Below are 13,621 nucleotides of genomic sequence, written 5' to 3' on the forward strand. Positions count from 1 at the left end.
AGCAGTGGAAGACTCAACGCAGCCAATAAATAAATAAATAAATAAATCTATTTTTTTAAAAAAAGAAAAAAATTAAAAAAACAAACAAACCTAGAAACAAATGACAATGAAAACACGACGACCCAAAACCTATGGGATGCAGCAAAAGCATTTCTAAGAGGGAAGTTTATAGCAATGCAGTCCTTCCTCAGGACACAAGAAACATCTCAAATAAACAACCTAACCTTACACCTAAGGCAGTTAAGAGAAAGAAGAACAAAAAAACCCCAAAGTTAGCAGAAGGAAAGGTCAGATCAGAAGTAAATGAGAAAGAAATGAAGGAAACAGTAGCAAAGATCAATGAAACTAAAAGCTGGTTCCTTGAGATGATAAACAAAATTGATACCATTAGCTAGACTCATCAAGAAGAAAAGGGAGAAGACTCAAATCAGTAGAATTAGAAATGAAAGAGGAGAAGTAACAACTGACACTGTGGAAATACAAAGGATCATGGGAGATTACTACAAGCAACTATATGCCAATAAAATGGACAGCCTGGAAGAAATGGACAAATTCTTAGAAAAGCACAACCTTCTGAGACTGAACCAGGAAGAAATAGAAAATATAAACAGACCAGTCACAAGCACTGAAATTGAGACTGTGATTAAAAAATCTTCCAACAAACAAAAGCCCAGGACCAGATGGCTTCACAGGTGAATTCTATCAAACATTTAGAGAAGAGCTAACACCTATACTTTCAGACTCTTCCAAAATATAGCAGAGGGAGGAACACTCCCTCTGCTATACCAAATAGGTATTTGGTATTTGGAATACCAAAACCAGACAAAGATGTCACAAAGAAAGAAAACTACAGGCCAATGTCACTGATGAACATAGATGCAAAAATCCTCAACAGAATACTAGCAAACAGAATCCAACAGCACATTAAAAGGATCATACACCATGATCAAGTGGGGATTATCCCAGGAATGCAAGGATTCTTCAATATATGCAAATCAATTATAGTGATAAAGCATATTAACAAATTGAAGGAGAAAAAACATATGATCATCTCAATAGATGCAGAAAAAGCTTTTGACAAAATTAAACACCCATTTATGATAAAAACCCTCCAGAAAGTAGGCATAGAGAGAACTTAACATAGTAAAGGCCATATATGACAAACCCACAGCAAACATCGTTCTCAGTGGTGAAAAACTGAAACCATTTTCTCTAAGATCAGGAACAAGACAAGGTTGTCAACTCTCACCAGTATTATTCAACATAGTTTTGGAAGTCCTAGCCACGGCAATCAGAGAAGAAAAACAAATAAAAGAATACAAATCGGAAAAGAAGAAGTAAAACTGTCACTGCAGACGACATGGTACTATACATAGAGAATCCTAAAGATGCTACAGAAAACTACTAGAACTAATCAATGAATTTGGTAAAGTAGCAGGTTACAAAATTAATGCACAGAAATCTCTTGCATTCCTATACACTAATGATGAAAAATCTCAAAGAGAAATTAAGGAAACACTCCCATTTACCACTGCAACAAAAAGAGTAAAATACCTAGGAATAAACCTACCTAAAGAGGTAAAAGACCTGTATGCAGAAAACTATAAGACACTGATGAAAGAAATTAAAGATGGTACAAACAGTTGGAGGGATATACCATGTTCTTGGATTAGAAGAATCAACATTGTGAAAATGACTCTACTACCCAAAGCAATCTACAGATTCAGTGCAATCCCTATCAAATTACCAATGGCATTTTTCACAGAACTAGAACAAAAAATTTCACAATTTGTATGGAAACACAAAAGACCCCAAATAGCCCAAACAATCTTGAGAAAGAAAAACGGAGCTGGAGGAATCAGGCTCCCTGACTTCAGACTATACTACAAAGCTACAGGACAGTATGGTACTGGCACAAAAACAGAAATATAGATCAGTGGAACAGGATAGAAAGCCCAGAGATAAACCCACGCACATATGATCACCTTATGTTTGATAAAGGAGGCAAGAATATACAATGGAGAAAAGACAGCCTCTTCAATACGTGGTTCTGGGAAAACTGGACAGCTACATGTAAAAGAATGAAATTAGAACACTCCCTAACACCATACACAAAAATAAACTCAAAATGGATTAAAGACCTAAATGTAAGGCCAGACATTATCAAACTCTTAGAGGAAAACATAGGAAGAACACTCTTTGACATAAATCACAGCAAGATCCTTTTTGACCCACCTCCTAGAGAAATGGAAATAAAAACAAAAATGAACAAATGGGACCTAATGAAACTTAAAAGCTTTTGCACAGCCAAGGAAACCATAAACAAGATGAAAAGAGAACCCTCAGACTAGGAGAAAATATTTGCAAATGAAGCAACTGACAAAGGATTAATCTCCAAAATTTACAAGCAGCTCATGCAGCTCAATATCAAAAAAACAACCCAATCCAAAAATGGGCAGAAGACCTAAATAGACATTTCTCCAAAGAAGATATACAGATTGCCAACAGACACATGAAAGAATGCTCAACATCATTAATCATTAAAGAAATGCAAATCAAAACTACAATGAGATATCATCTCACACTGGTCAGAATGGCCATCATCAAAAAATCTACAAACAATAAATACTGGAGAGGGTGTGGAGAAAGGGGGAACCTCTTGCACTGTTGGTGGGAATGTCAATTGATACAGACACTATGGAGAACAGTATGGAGGTTCCTTAAAAAACTAAAAATAGAACTACCATATGACCCAGCAATCCCAGTACTGGGCATATACCCTGAGAAAACCATCATTCAAAAAGAGTCATGTACCAAAATGTTCATCGCAGCTCTATTTACAATAGCCAGGACATGGAAGCAACAAGTGTCCATCATCGGATGAATGGATAAAGAAGATGTGGCACATATATACAATGGAATATTACTCAGCCATAAAAAGAAACGAAATTGAGTTATTTGTAGTGAGGTGGATGGACCTAGAGTCTGTCATACAGAGTGAAGTAAGTCAGAAAGAGAAAAACAAATACCGTATGCTAACACATATATATGGAATCTAAAAAAAAAAAAAAAAGGTCATGAAGAACCTAGGGGCAAGGCGGGAATAAAGACACAGACCAACTAGAGAATGGATTTGAGGATACGGGGAAGGGGAAGGGGAAGGGTAAGCTGGGACAAAGTGAGAGAGTGGCATGGACATATATACTACCAAAACGTAAAATAGATAGCTAGTGGGAAGCAGCCACATAGCACAGGGAGATCAGCTCGGTGCTTTGTTACTACCTAGAGGGGTGGGATAGGGAGGGTGGGAGGGAGTGAGACACAAGAGGGAAGAGATATGGTGACATATGTATATGGATAACTGATTCACTTTGTCATAAAGCAGAAACTCACACACCATTGTAAAGCAATTATACTCCAATAAAGATGTTAAAAAAAAAATGGAAAGACAACCCACAGAATGGGAGAAAATAGTTACAAATCGTATATCTGATAAGGGACTTGTATGCAGAATATATAATGAATTCTTAAAATCCAATAATAAAAAGACAACCCAATTTAAAAAATTGGCAGAGAGTAAATAGACATTTCTTCAGAGAAGATATACAAATGGCCAGCGAGCGCATGAAAGGATGCTCAGTAGCATTAGACATCAGGAAAGGGCAAATGGACAGCACAGTGAGATACTACTTCACATCCAGTAGGATGGCTAGAATCCAACAAGAGCAATGGTAACAGTGTTCTCAAGGATGTGGAGAAACTGGAACCCTCATGCTCTATTAGTGGGGATGTACAACTCCTCAAACGGTTCAAGAGAGTTATCATATGCCCCAGCAATTTCACTCCTAGGTATGTACCCGAGAAAACTGAAAGTACATGTCTATACAAAACCTGTGCCAGGTGTACATTAGAGATACTGTGGGTTCAATTCCAGACCACCACAATAAAGTGAATATTGCAATAAAGCGAGTCCCAAATTTTTTGGTTTCCTAGTGCATATAAAAGTTATGTTTTAACCTCTTGAACAATGGAGGGGTCAGGGGTGCCGACCCCCTGTGCACTCGAAAATCTGCCGTTCAAGGGTCAGCTCTACATAACCTTAATTAAAAATGATTGCTAAAAAATGCTAGCCGTCATCTCAGCTTTTAGTGAGTTACCATTTTTTTTGCTGGTGGAGGGTCTTGCCTTGATGTGATGGCTGCTTGACTGATCAGTGCGGTGGTTGCTCAAGGGTGGGGTGGCTCTGGAAATTTCTTAAAATAAGACAACAGTGAAGTTTGCCACATTCATGAACTCTGCCTTCCATGAGCGATTTCTCTGTAGCATGCAATGCTGTTTGGTAGCATTTTACCCACAGTAGAACTCCTTTCAAAATTGGAGCCAGTGCTTTCAAACTCTGCCACTGCTTGATCAACTAAGTTGATGTACTCTAAATCCTTCGCTGTCATTTCAACAATCTTCACAGCATTTTCACCAGGAATAGACTCCATATCAAGACACCACTTTATTTGCTCCTTTGTTAGAAGCAGCTCCTCGTCCGTTCAGGTTTTGTCGTGAGATTGCAGCAGTTCAGCCACATCTTCAGGCTCCACTTCTAACTGTAGTCCTCTTGCGATTTCCATCTGCAGCTCCTCCCTCCAGTGAAGGCTGAAACCCCTTCGAGTCATCCATGAGGGAATCAGCATCTTCCAAACTCCTGTTAATGTTGGTATCTCGACCTCTTCTCCTGCATCAGGAATGTTCTTAATGGCGTCTAGAATGGTGAATCCTTTCCAGAAGGTTGTCCGTTTACTTTGCCCAGATCCTTCAGAGGAATTAGGTTAGGGAAGCTCTGGGGAGCCTTTGCTTCGAGGTTCAGTCCCCCTGCCTGGAGCCTCATTTGGATGCCAGTGGTGGCCGTCTCCTCTCTAGATGCCCTGGGTAGCTGGTGGGGGGAGGCCTCACAATGCCCAGCTGTCTCTAGGCCAGACAGGACCCCTGGGCGCTGCAAAGCCCGCCTGGGAGGACAAACCAAAGGTCAGGCTGGAGGAGAAAATGAATGGAGCCCTCACGCTACTCCCATTCCTGGTGGGTGGCAGGGAGGGCAGCTCCCCTTCTTTTTGAATTGACCAGGCCACTTAATCATGTTTTCATTGAGTCTGAACTTCAAGAAGCTTTTCAGGTGCAAGAAGGCTGGTCAAAGCCTGGGGCAGCTCTTACCTGTGGGTAGGGTGGGTGTCCACCTGCTTCTTCTCTCCATTCTGAAAGTTAGTTAATTTAGATTAGAATTAGGGTTTAGGCTAGGTCTAATTCAGGGTGAAGTTAATTAATTTAGGTGAAACTTTCTCCCCCAAAGGCGACCTGGTGTAGAAGAATGTGACCCGGGTTTGGAACTCGCCCCCGCTGGATTTCAACCTCTCCCTCCCGCGCCTGCTCACTGGGCCTGGCCAGGGAGGGGTATTTTGCAACCCGAGCTGGCATCAGAAGCCCCTCTTTAAATGCATCTCCCTCAGGTAGGGGAAATGCATGAAATCTCTAATCCATCATAGAAATAAGTGAATCTAAGTGTTTGTTCGTTCAATCCCAGATATTTGGGGACAGGATGGGAAAGACAGGGCTCCCTTGATGTCCCCTTGTCCCTGGACCTCACAATGTCCCTCCACAAACGTTTAATAGACACTGTTGAACATTGCTCTTGTGCCAGGTGCTTTGTATACACAGTCTCTTTTTTTGTTTTTTTTAACTGAGATACAGTTGACACACAGCTCTGTTTCAGATGTACAGGATAATGATTTCACTTAACATTCAGCAGTCTCATCCTTACAGCATCCATTCGAGGAAGGGCACCTAGTCATACTGCTACAGTTGAGGAGACTTCCCTGTTCCCCCTCATGACCAGCGGGCACATCGTCAGTCCCAGGATCTGCACGTTTGAGGCAGCCACTGGTCCATCAGCCAACTCATTCATCACGTGTCTTGTGCACGCACAGCATACTAGGCACAGGGACCCAGTGGTGACCACACCAGACCTGGCATTACCCAGAAGCCCACACAAATGTACCCGAAATCACACCCGTGGAAGGTGCTAAGGAGGAGAGGTCTGCAGGGCGAGCGGTCCTGACGGAGTCAGGAAGCTGTGGCGGGTTTGCTGGAGTAAGAGGCGTGAGCAGGAGGTCGCTTGGCCAGGGTGTGTGGGCAGTAGCTGAGGCTCAGGGGACCGGAAAGAGGGTGGTGTGAAACAAGGCTGGTGTGGGCAGCAGGGCCTGGACCACTCGGGCGCCCTGGGCCGCCTTAAAGCCTTTGGTCTTTACCCCCAGGGCAGGGGGAGGACATTGAACTATTCGCAACAGAGGATGACATCATCACAAGTGTCATTTTAAAAGGCCACTAGCTGCTGTATGGAGCGCAGGTGGGAGGGGACAAGGGGGTTGCAGCGTCCAGGGAGTGTGTGGGGCTGGCAGCTTGGAGTGGAGCGGTGGCGTGGAGATGGGGGAGGGGGAGACAGCTTCACAAGGTACCTAGGGAGTAAGTCAGATAGTCCTTGGGATGGAGGGGACGGTGCGAAGGGTGGTGGGCGGGCTGGCTTCATGGGCCCACGGCCCCTCCATTAGCTCAGGCCCCGCCCCTGGTTTAACACTCTTCTGTCACTTTCTTAATCAGGTTTGAACAGGGGGCTCCGCATTGTCACTTTGCACCAGGCCTTGCAAATTAGGCGCCTAGACCTGCCCTGGGGCTGGAACTGGGGCTCTAAGGCCCCCTCCCCCCATCTCCAGGTGGTCCAGAAGCAGCTCTTCTGGAGCAGGTAGTGCAGGCCCTGGACCTGGAGGGCTCACTGCCTGGAGCCATGAAGCTCCAGAACAGGCCAGAGATGCAGCCATAGGGGCCTGGCCCTGCAAGGGAGCAGCAACCGGGGCCAGTCCTGACCCCATTCTGGAGCTCACTTTTACTCTCTAAAAAGCAAGGAGATGGCGAGACATGATTTCTGGAGTCCTTTTTGGCTCAACATTTAATGTCTTTATGATTCTCCTGTGTCTTTGTTCCAATTTCCTGCGGCCTCTCCATGCTGTGCCGGCCCTCAGGACCGCTGGGATGTGTATGTAGACGCTGACTTGGAGGGGCTCGGCAGGGCCCTTGCTTGTCCTCTTTGTCACTTTTCTGTCACGCTGTGCCTGACTTCCCACCATTAGAGAGAAATGTACCGAGATGTAAAAAACAAACAACAACAACAACAGAAAACCACTTCTGGGAGCAGTGATACTTGTGGCTACTTTCCGCTGAAATTTCTGTGCTGTGATCTTCACTGGAGGGGCGGGAGGAGATCTGTTAAGAGAGGACGGACCCCCAGTGACAGTTTGGCCCAGAGCTGGGCGGCGCAGGTCCCCAGGGTGGGCCAGAAGCGCCCGGCTTGCCAGGGACTGTTTTGCTGGCCTGGAGGACATCTGAGCCTCTGTTTCTGCAAGCTGCACGTGTCTCCACTGGCCCTGCAGCCTGCAGAGGTTTCTGTTCTCATTTCTAAGCGGTTTGCTCAGTACGTCGCGTCTTGTTTAGGATGTGTGGTTTCTTTAGGACCAACACCCTTGGCTCCTAATCTGGGACCTTGGGCTATAATGTTGGGGTGTGATGGATGTGGGGGGCACGTGGGGAAAACGCTCACTAACGTGGTTTTTGTGTCCTAGGCCTCTGGTTCACTCCGACCAGGGTACAGTGAAGTGAACCTTGAGCTCTGTGGCTTGGGGTGCAGAGGACAAATTCCAGCTCAGGCCTCTGGGCGTGGCCACTGGTTCCTGACCTGTGGTCCCCAGACTCCTGGGCATCCTTGGTGGCAGCGGCCACATCCTAGCGCCTGTCTCTTGGATGCTCACCACGCACCAGGCACCATTCCACCTCTTCTTTCATTGAAGCTTCCTGAACGACTCACTGACGTGGTGGGATTGTGTATTTTCCCCAAATGGCACAGCAGTGCTTTTAGTCACACATGCCTGCAGCACGTCACCGCTCCCTGCAAAGGACAAAGTCTGTTCTCCTCCTCCCGAACCTGGGTGGGGCTTCGTGACTGCTTTGTGGAGCAGAATGTGGCAGAGGGAGGCACTGCGACTTCTGAGGCTAAGCTACAAACGGCGGTGTGGCTTCTTCTTGGGTCTCTGTCTCTGGCTCACTGTCTCTCTGTGTCTCTGGCTTACTGTCTGTCTCTACTCTTTCTTGAGACGCTTGCCTTGGAACCCAGCCACCATGTGGTGAGGCAGCCTGGGAACCCACGCACAGGCCTTCTGACCCACAGCTAGGATCCTGGCCAGCATCGGATGCTCTGCGGGCAGGCAAGCCTTCACAAGCCACAGGGCGATGATCCCAGCCCCTGGCCTTTGTGTTGATGTTGGACAGAGCAGAGACGAGCTGTCGCTGCCAAGTCCTGTCCAAGTCATTGTTTCACAAGCAAAGGGCACATCCACTCTCGAGCACCCTGGTCCGTAGCTCCAGAACACACAGTTTTCAGAAAAAGGGTGGCAGACCAGGAGGGAGTCAGAGATCTGGTCTGATACCAATTAGCGGGGCAGTCTTAGGCAAATCACTTAATGTCATGAGCCTCAGTTTCTCCATCTGCGAAGTGGGCAAGGTATGGGATTTGATAGTTGGAGCAGGGGGGACACTCCTAGCAGGGGAAGGGGCTGAGCAAGGGCGTGGAGGTGGAATGTATGGGAGGAGGGGGTGTTGGGAGACCTGCACGGCCCCGGGAGCTATGCCTGGTCCAGGGAGCAGGGCGGTGTCGGTGGAGGGGAGGCCGACGGGATGGGCCAGGGGCTCGGAAGGGGCCGCAGTGTGGGATTAGAAGCAGCCTGCTAAGAACTAGGAGTTTGGTGTCTGTGCCGTGTTGGAGAGGTGGCTTGGTCAGCGGGGCACTTGATCAGCACCCCGAGCCTGGCGTCCTGGTCTCAGCTCGGCTTCTGATTCGTTGGGTGACATTGAACAATGTCACCTTCCTTGTTCCACACCTCAGACTCGTCCTGTGTGAAATGAATGTAGACGTGTGTCTGTGTTCCTCATGTCCTAAGGCTCTAGAATCCTTGGGGTCCTGTCCTCGGGTCAGGTATCCTGGGTCAGCTCTGGGAGACTGCTCGTTCAGGAAGAGCTCCTGCACTCGGCTCACCCCAAAACACAGGCTGCGGGGACCTTGGCTGTCCCGCCCTGGTTTGGTGCATCTGTCTTGTGAGGACATGTTGCTGGACAGTGGCCTTTCTAGGACGCTGTTGACGAAGTGTCACCATCACCTTACAGGTGGGGGGAGGTGCTGCGTGCTTGACATTGCGAGGGCTCCTCTGCCTTTGCACTGGCTGCCCGGCCCCACTCAAGCCCGAGCTGACTGGGGACGCTGGGGAACTGACCAGCATGCGAGCCGGGGAGCACTTTCCATGTGCAGGCAGGGCAGAGAGTGGAGGCCGGAGGTACTTCCACTGGTCTGTGATGAGGCTTTGGGAAATAGATTCTCTCTTTTCACGTTGCAAAGGTAATCCCTATGTACTATGAGAATCAGAACACACAGATAGTAAAAGTATTCAAACCGCCCCTGTGTGTTTGTCATATACTGTAGGGACGGTTCTCCTCTACCCTTCCCTCTTCCTTCCCTTCATCCTCCTTCTCCTCATCGTCCTCCCCCTCCTCACATGGGCACGCGCACGCACACACACCCACACACCCACACCCACACCCACACCCACCCACACATACACACATACACACACACACACACACACACGACCATTCCATGTCAGTTAACACAGATCCATTCTGTCGTTTTTCACCTCCATGTGGTTTTTCACTGGATGCACATACAACAGTCTTATTCCCCTCATCCCTCGTGACTGTTACCAGCAATGCTTGATTAGTGTCTGTGTACCTATCTCTTTGCATTTTTACAGGATTGTTTCCAGGTTGCCTCACTAGAAGGGTTTGCGGCTGTGCCCAAAGGTAGCCATGTTTTTAAGGCTTTTGATACATCTTGTCCAGGTTCCTTCCAAGGAGGCCCTTCCAGAACACAGTCGTGGCAGCGATCTTTGAGAGCCTCAGATCCCACGAGGCACCCTTCTCTTTCATTTTCACCAGCCTGAGAGGTGAAAGGTGACGTCTGAGTTGTTGAAGCCTCACTCTCCTGGCCGAGTGCGTTCGCTTTTCCCTCGCCGTCCATGCTCGGCCCTTCTGCTGGTGTTTGCCGAGTGCCTGCTGAGTGCCCGAGCCATCGGTGGCACTGAGCACGCTTCATCACACGGTCTGTGCTCGCAGCTCCGCTGTGTGTGCTCTGCTCGCTAGACCTAGAGGATGATAGGCAGGGAGAGCTGTGAGGGATCTGAGACTGTCCAGCACCCTCCTTTTTAGGGGAAGAACCCGAGGCCACACGGGGCTGTGCATTCCTGGTGGAATTGTGACCCGGCACCCCAGTCCTTCTGCTTGTCTTGACTTTCTCGTCCAGCGCAGGGTCACTGGGTGGTGGAGTTCACCTCCCGACTCAGTGCTGCCCTCCAGGGTCACGCTGCCGGGCACACAGTAGGCGCTTAGAAAGCTATTTACTGAGTGAATGTTTGTGCACAAGAGAGCAGAGTACGCCCTGTCACGGTGTGCTCAGCATCCCAGGAGGAAAGGCAGACTTCCATAGAGAAGTGCCCCCCCCCTTTTTTTTTGAATGGAAAAGGAAAATGAGAGCGCTGTTGGAATCGGTGGAGGCGGAGAGACGGGGCTGCCTGGGGCTTGGGACAGGTTTGCGGTCGGAGCGGTCAGGTCACTGGAATTTCCCTCAGGTTCTCTCCTCCCACCAGAGATGGACTGATCGAAGCGGGCGGGGGCGGTAAGGCAGACAGGAGAAGAGCTTTGCTTCCTTCGTGTGCCCTGTGTGAATCTGGACTGACTCCCCAGTGATTCCAGGGGACTGTCTCAAGTCACCTCTCTTACCTCCGTGCGGTTCATACCCAGCCCCCTTGCCGACCCCTTGCCTAATCACCGGTCACATGTGTCCCTCAGGTAAAACACTCAGGCCGCCAGGCACTCTGGTCACCGCGGCGACCAGGCTGGGGGGCTAGTGCCTGCGCCTGGGTAGCTCTGCCTCAGGCTTTGCGCCCGCCACGCTGGCCTTCTTTAGCCAGCTGTGGGGCCTTGGGCAAGCCCCTCGCCCTCAGCCTCAGCTTGCTCCTCTGTAGAACAGACATCATGAGCCTCCCATTCTGCATGCCGTGAAGAGAACACCCAGCTTTAAATGACTCTTGGCTCCTCTAGGCCCTACTTTTCCAAAAGAATCGCACATTCCGAAGCTCCTTCTTCTCAATAAACCTGTTCTTCTGCCCAAGAACAGCCTACTTGAAAAAAAAACAACACCCTGTTTTTATTCCAAGCTCCGTTCCTTCCGGAGAAGGCCTTTTCTCTCTGGTCATGCCTTAACCTAGGCCACTGGTGTCTGCAAGTGGAGAATGCGTGCCTTGACACTAGTTCCTTAATAGGGGTTGTGTTGTCCAATCCACGGTCAGTGGACATGTTTGTGGAATTGGAAGCATCACGCTTTATCTCTGCCATCACTCCCTCTTGGGAAGAATAGGGAACATGTCTGAATAGCACACTTTGTCACAAAGAGCCCTCTTTCAGCCAGATTTCCCCAGAGAGATTGTTCCGGGAAACAAAGGACTGACTGACCCTAGTGGTTAATTTGCTGAGGGGTGTTCTTGGGTAATCCAGCCTTGTTCTCTCAGCACATTGGTAGTGACAGGTATGTGCAATAGGAAAGATAATGGTAAATATATAAAGGACTGTGGTCTGCTGGACTTATTCTAGGCACTTACACAGCACTGGGGAGACCGGACATGTTCACATTACAGGTGAAGTCTGTAGTCAGGCACCAGCGTTTCTGAAAATGGGGATTTCTCAGTGGGCTGAGGTGGTCAGGGAGGGCTTCCCTGAAGAGGTAAAGATCTCAAATTCTCATCACACCAGTTGGGGTTCAAAGGAGTTACTTTCCTTGCCTGGCACAGTCTCTCTCTCTCTCTCTCTCTCTCTCTCTCTCTCTCTCTCTCTCTCTCTCACACACACACACACACACACACACACACACACACACACACACACACAGTTGGTCATACTGAATTGAAAAGACACATGAGTTCGGTCCGGAAGATGAATAAGATGGAGGTTGATTGGATGAGAAAATATATTTTCATAGGATGGTCCTGGGGTGAGGATTGTCAACGTGAGAAAACAGCTTCAGATGTACAGGATTTAACGGTTTGCAAAGCACTCTTCACGTCAATGAAGTCTTATTTCCTCACAGCCCCATGAGGTCAGCACCCAGGGAAAGTGAGTCTCAGAGGCTCCGTGACTTGGCCACACAGGTAAGTAGGTGGTAAAACCCAGACTCTAGCATTTACTGCTGCAAGTTCACAGCGCTTTCCAAGATTAAAACATGTTTTCCTCCCTCCACGGAACGGAGGAATGAAACATATGTTGAGAAGCAGCCTAAAACGGTGCGGGCCGGAAGAAGTACGTGAGAGTTGAAAGCTGCCGCCCTGGCCCAGCCTCGTGAGCCTCCCAGGCCATCCCGCCTGCCCTGATGTTCCTACATCTGGACAGGATCAGTAAACGTGAGGACACCAGGGAGCAAGTGTGCTGGCAGCAAGGTTATTGCTAGGATGCGTCCTCTGTCTTCATGTCTGAGTGTGTCTCTGATGCTGTCCTTGCTAGAAGCCCCAGTGGAGAGTCAGAGATCATTGGGGGCGGGGGGGAAGGAATGGACTAAATGTGTTTATGGCTCATTTCTACCCTGACTGAAGAGCAGGGCCACCTGGGCTTGGTTGGACCCATGTCTAAATAAATGTACCAGAGCTGGAAAATTCCAAAGACACTAGAACTCAGGATCCAGTTCCTGGAGGTAGGTGTGGGTACTGGACAGGTCATCCTCTGGGTGGGAAGATTCCTTAGGTGGCCTGGTCCACTCAAGAGTGACACTGCCCATGGGGATGTTTATTTCTTCTCTCCTTCCCTCCCTCTATCCTTCCCTCTGTCCTTTCCTCCTGCCTTCCCTCCCCTCCATCCTTCTGTATTTCAGTGGTCCAGGAAATCTGCTCCCTGAAGGCAGCTCTCTTCCAGGAGAAAGAGGGGCAGGCTGGGCTCTGGAGGCCGTGTTTTCTACCCTGAATTTACCCATCAGGAGTGCTTAGGAAAAACCCCTCCTCATCCCACATGGAGTGGGGCAGATGTGTTTTACTCGGTAGAATTAAACTCTCAGATGGCACAGATCATCAAATTCCAGAAAACCAGAGGGATGAGATCTCAGAGATTAGCTATTTTGATCAGCCCCCTCATTTTACAGATGGGGAAACTGAGGCACAGTGAGATGGTCAGGATCACTTAATCCTCACCTGAGTGGTCTGTAACTTTAGCCTGTAATTTATATGACACTACTATTAATATTATTAAAAACAAGACATCCAGACCAAAATGGAGTCACTTATGCTAAGCCCCAAGTCACCAAACTGGGATTTAACTTAAATATAGTTTTGGCTGTCCAGAGATGGAATTTTAAACCAGTCAAGCAGGAATCACCTGATCAGCTCGAGTTAGGTAATCTGCTTGCTTGACCCCTGCCATCCTCTGTAGGCAAAGTAACCGTGCAATA

The sequence above is a fragment of the Balaenoptera borealis genome (assembly GCF_965194805.1).
Source record: "Balaenoptera borealis genome assembly, chromosome: 12".
Taxonomy (NCBI): domain Eukaryota; kingdom Metazoa; phylum Chordata; class Mammalia; order Artiodactyla; family Balaenopteridae; genus Balaenoptera; species Balaenoptera borealis.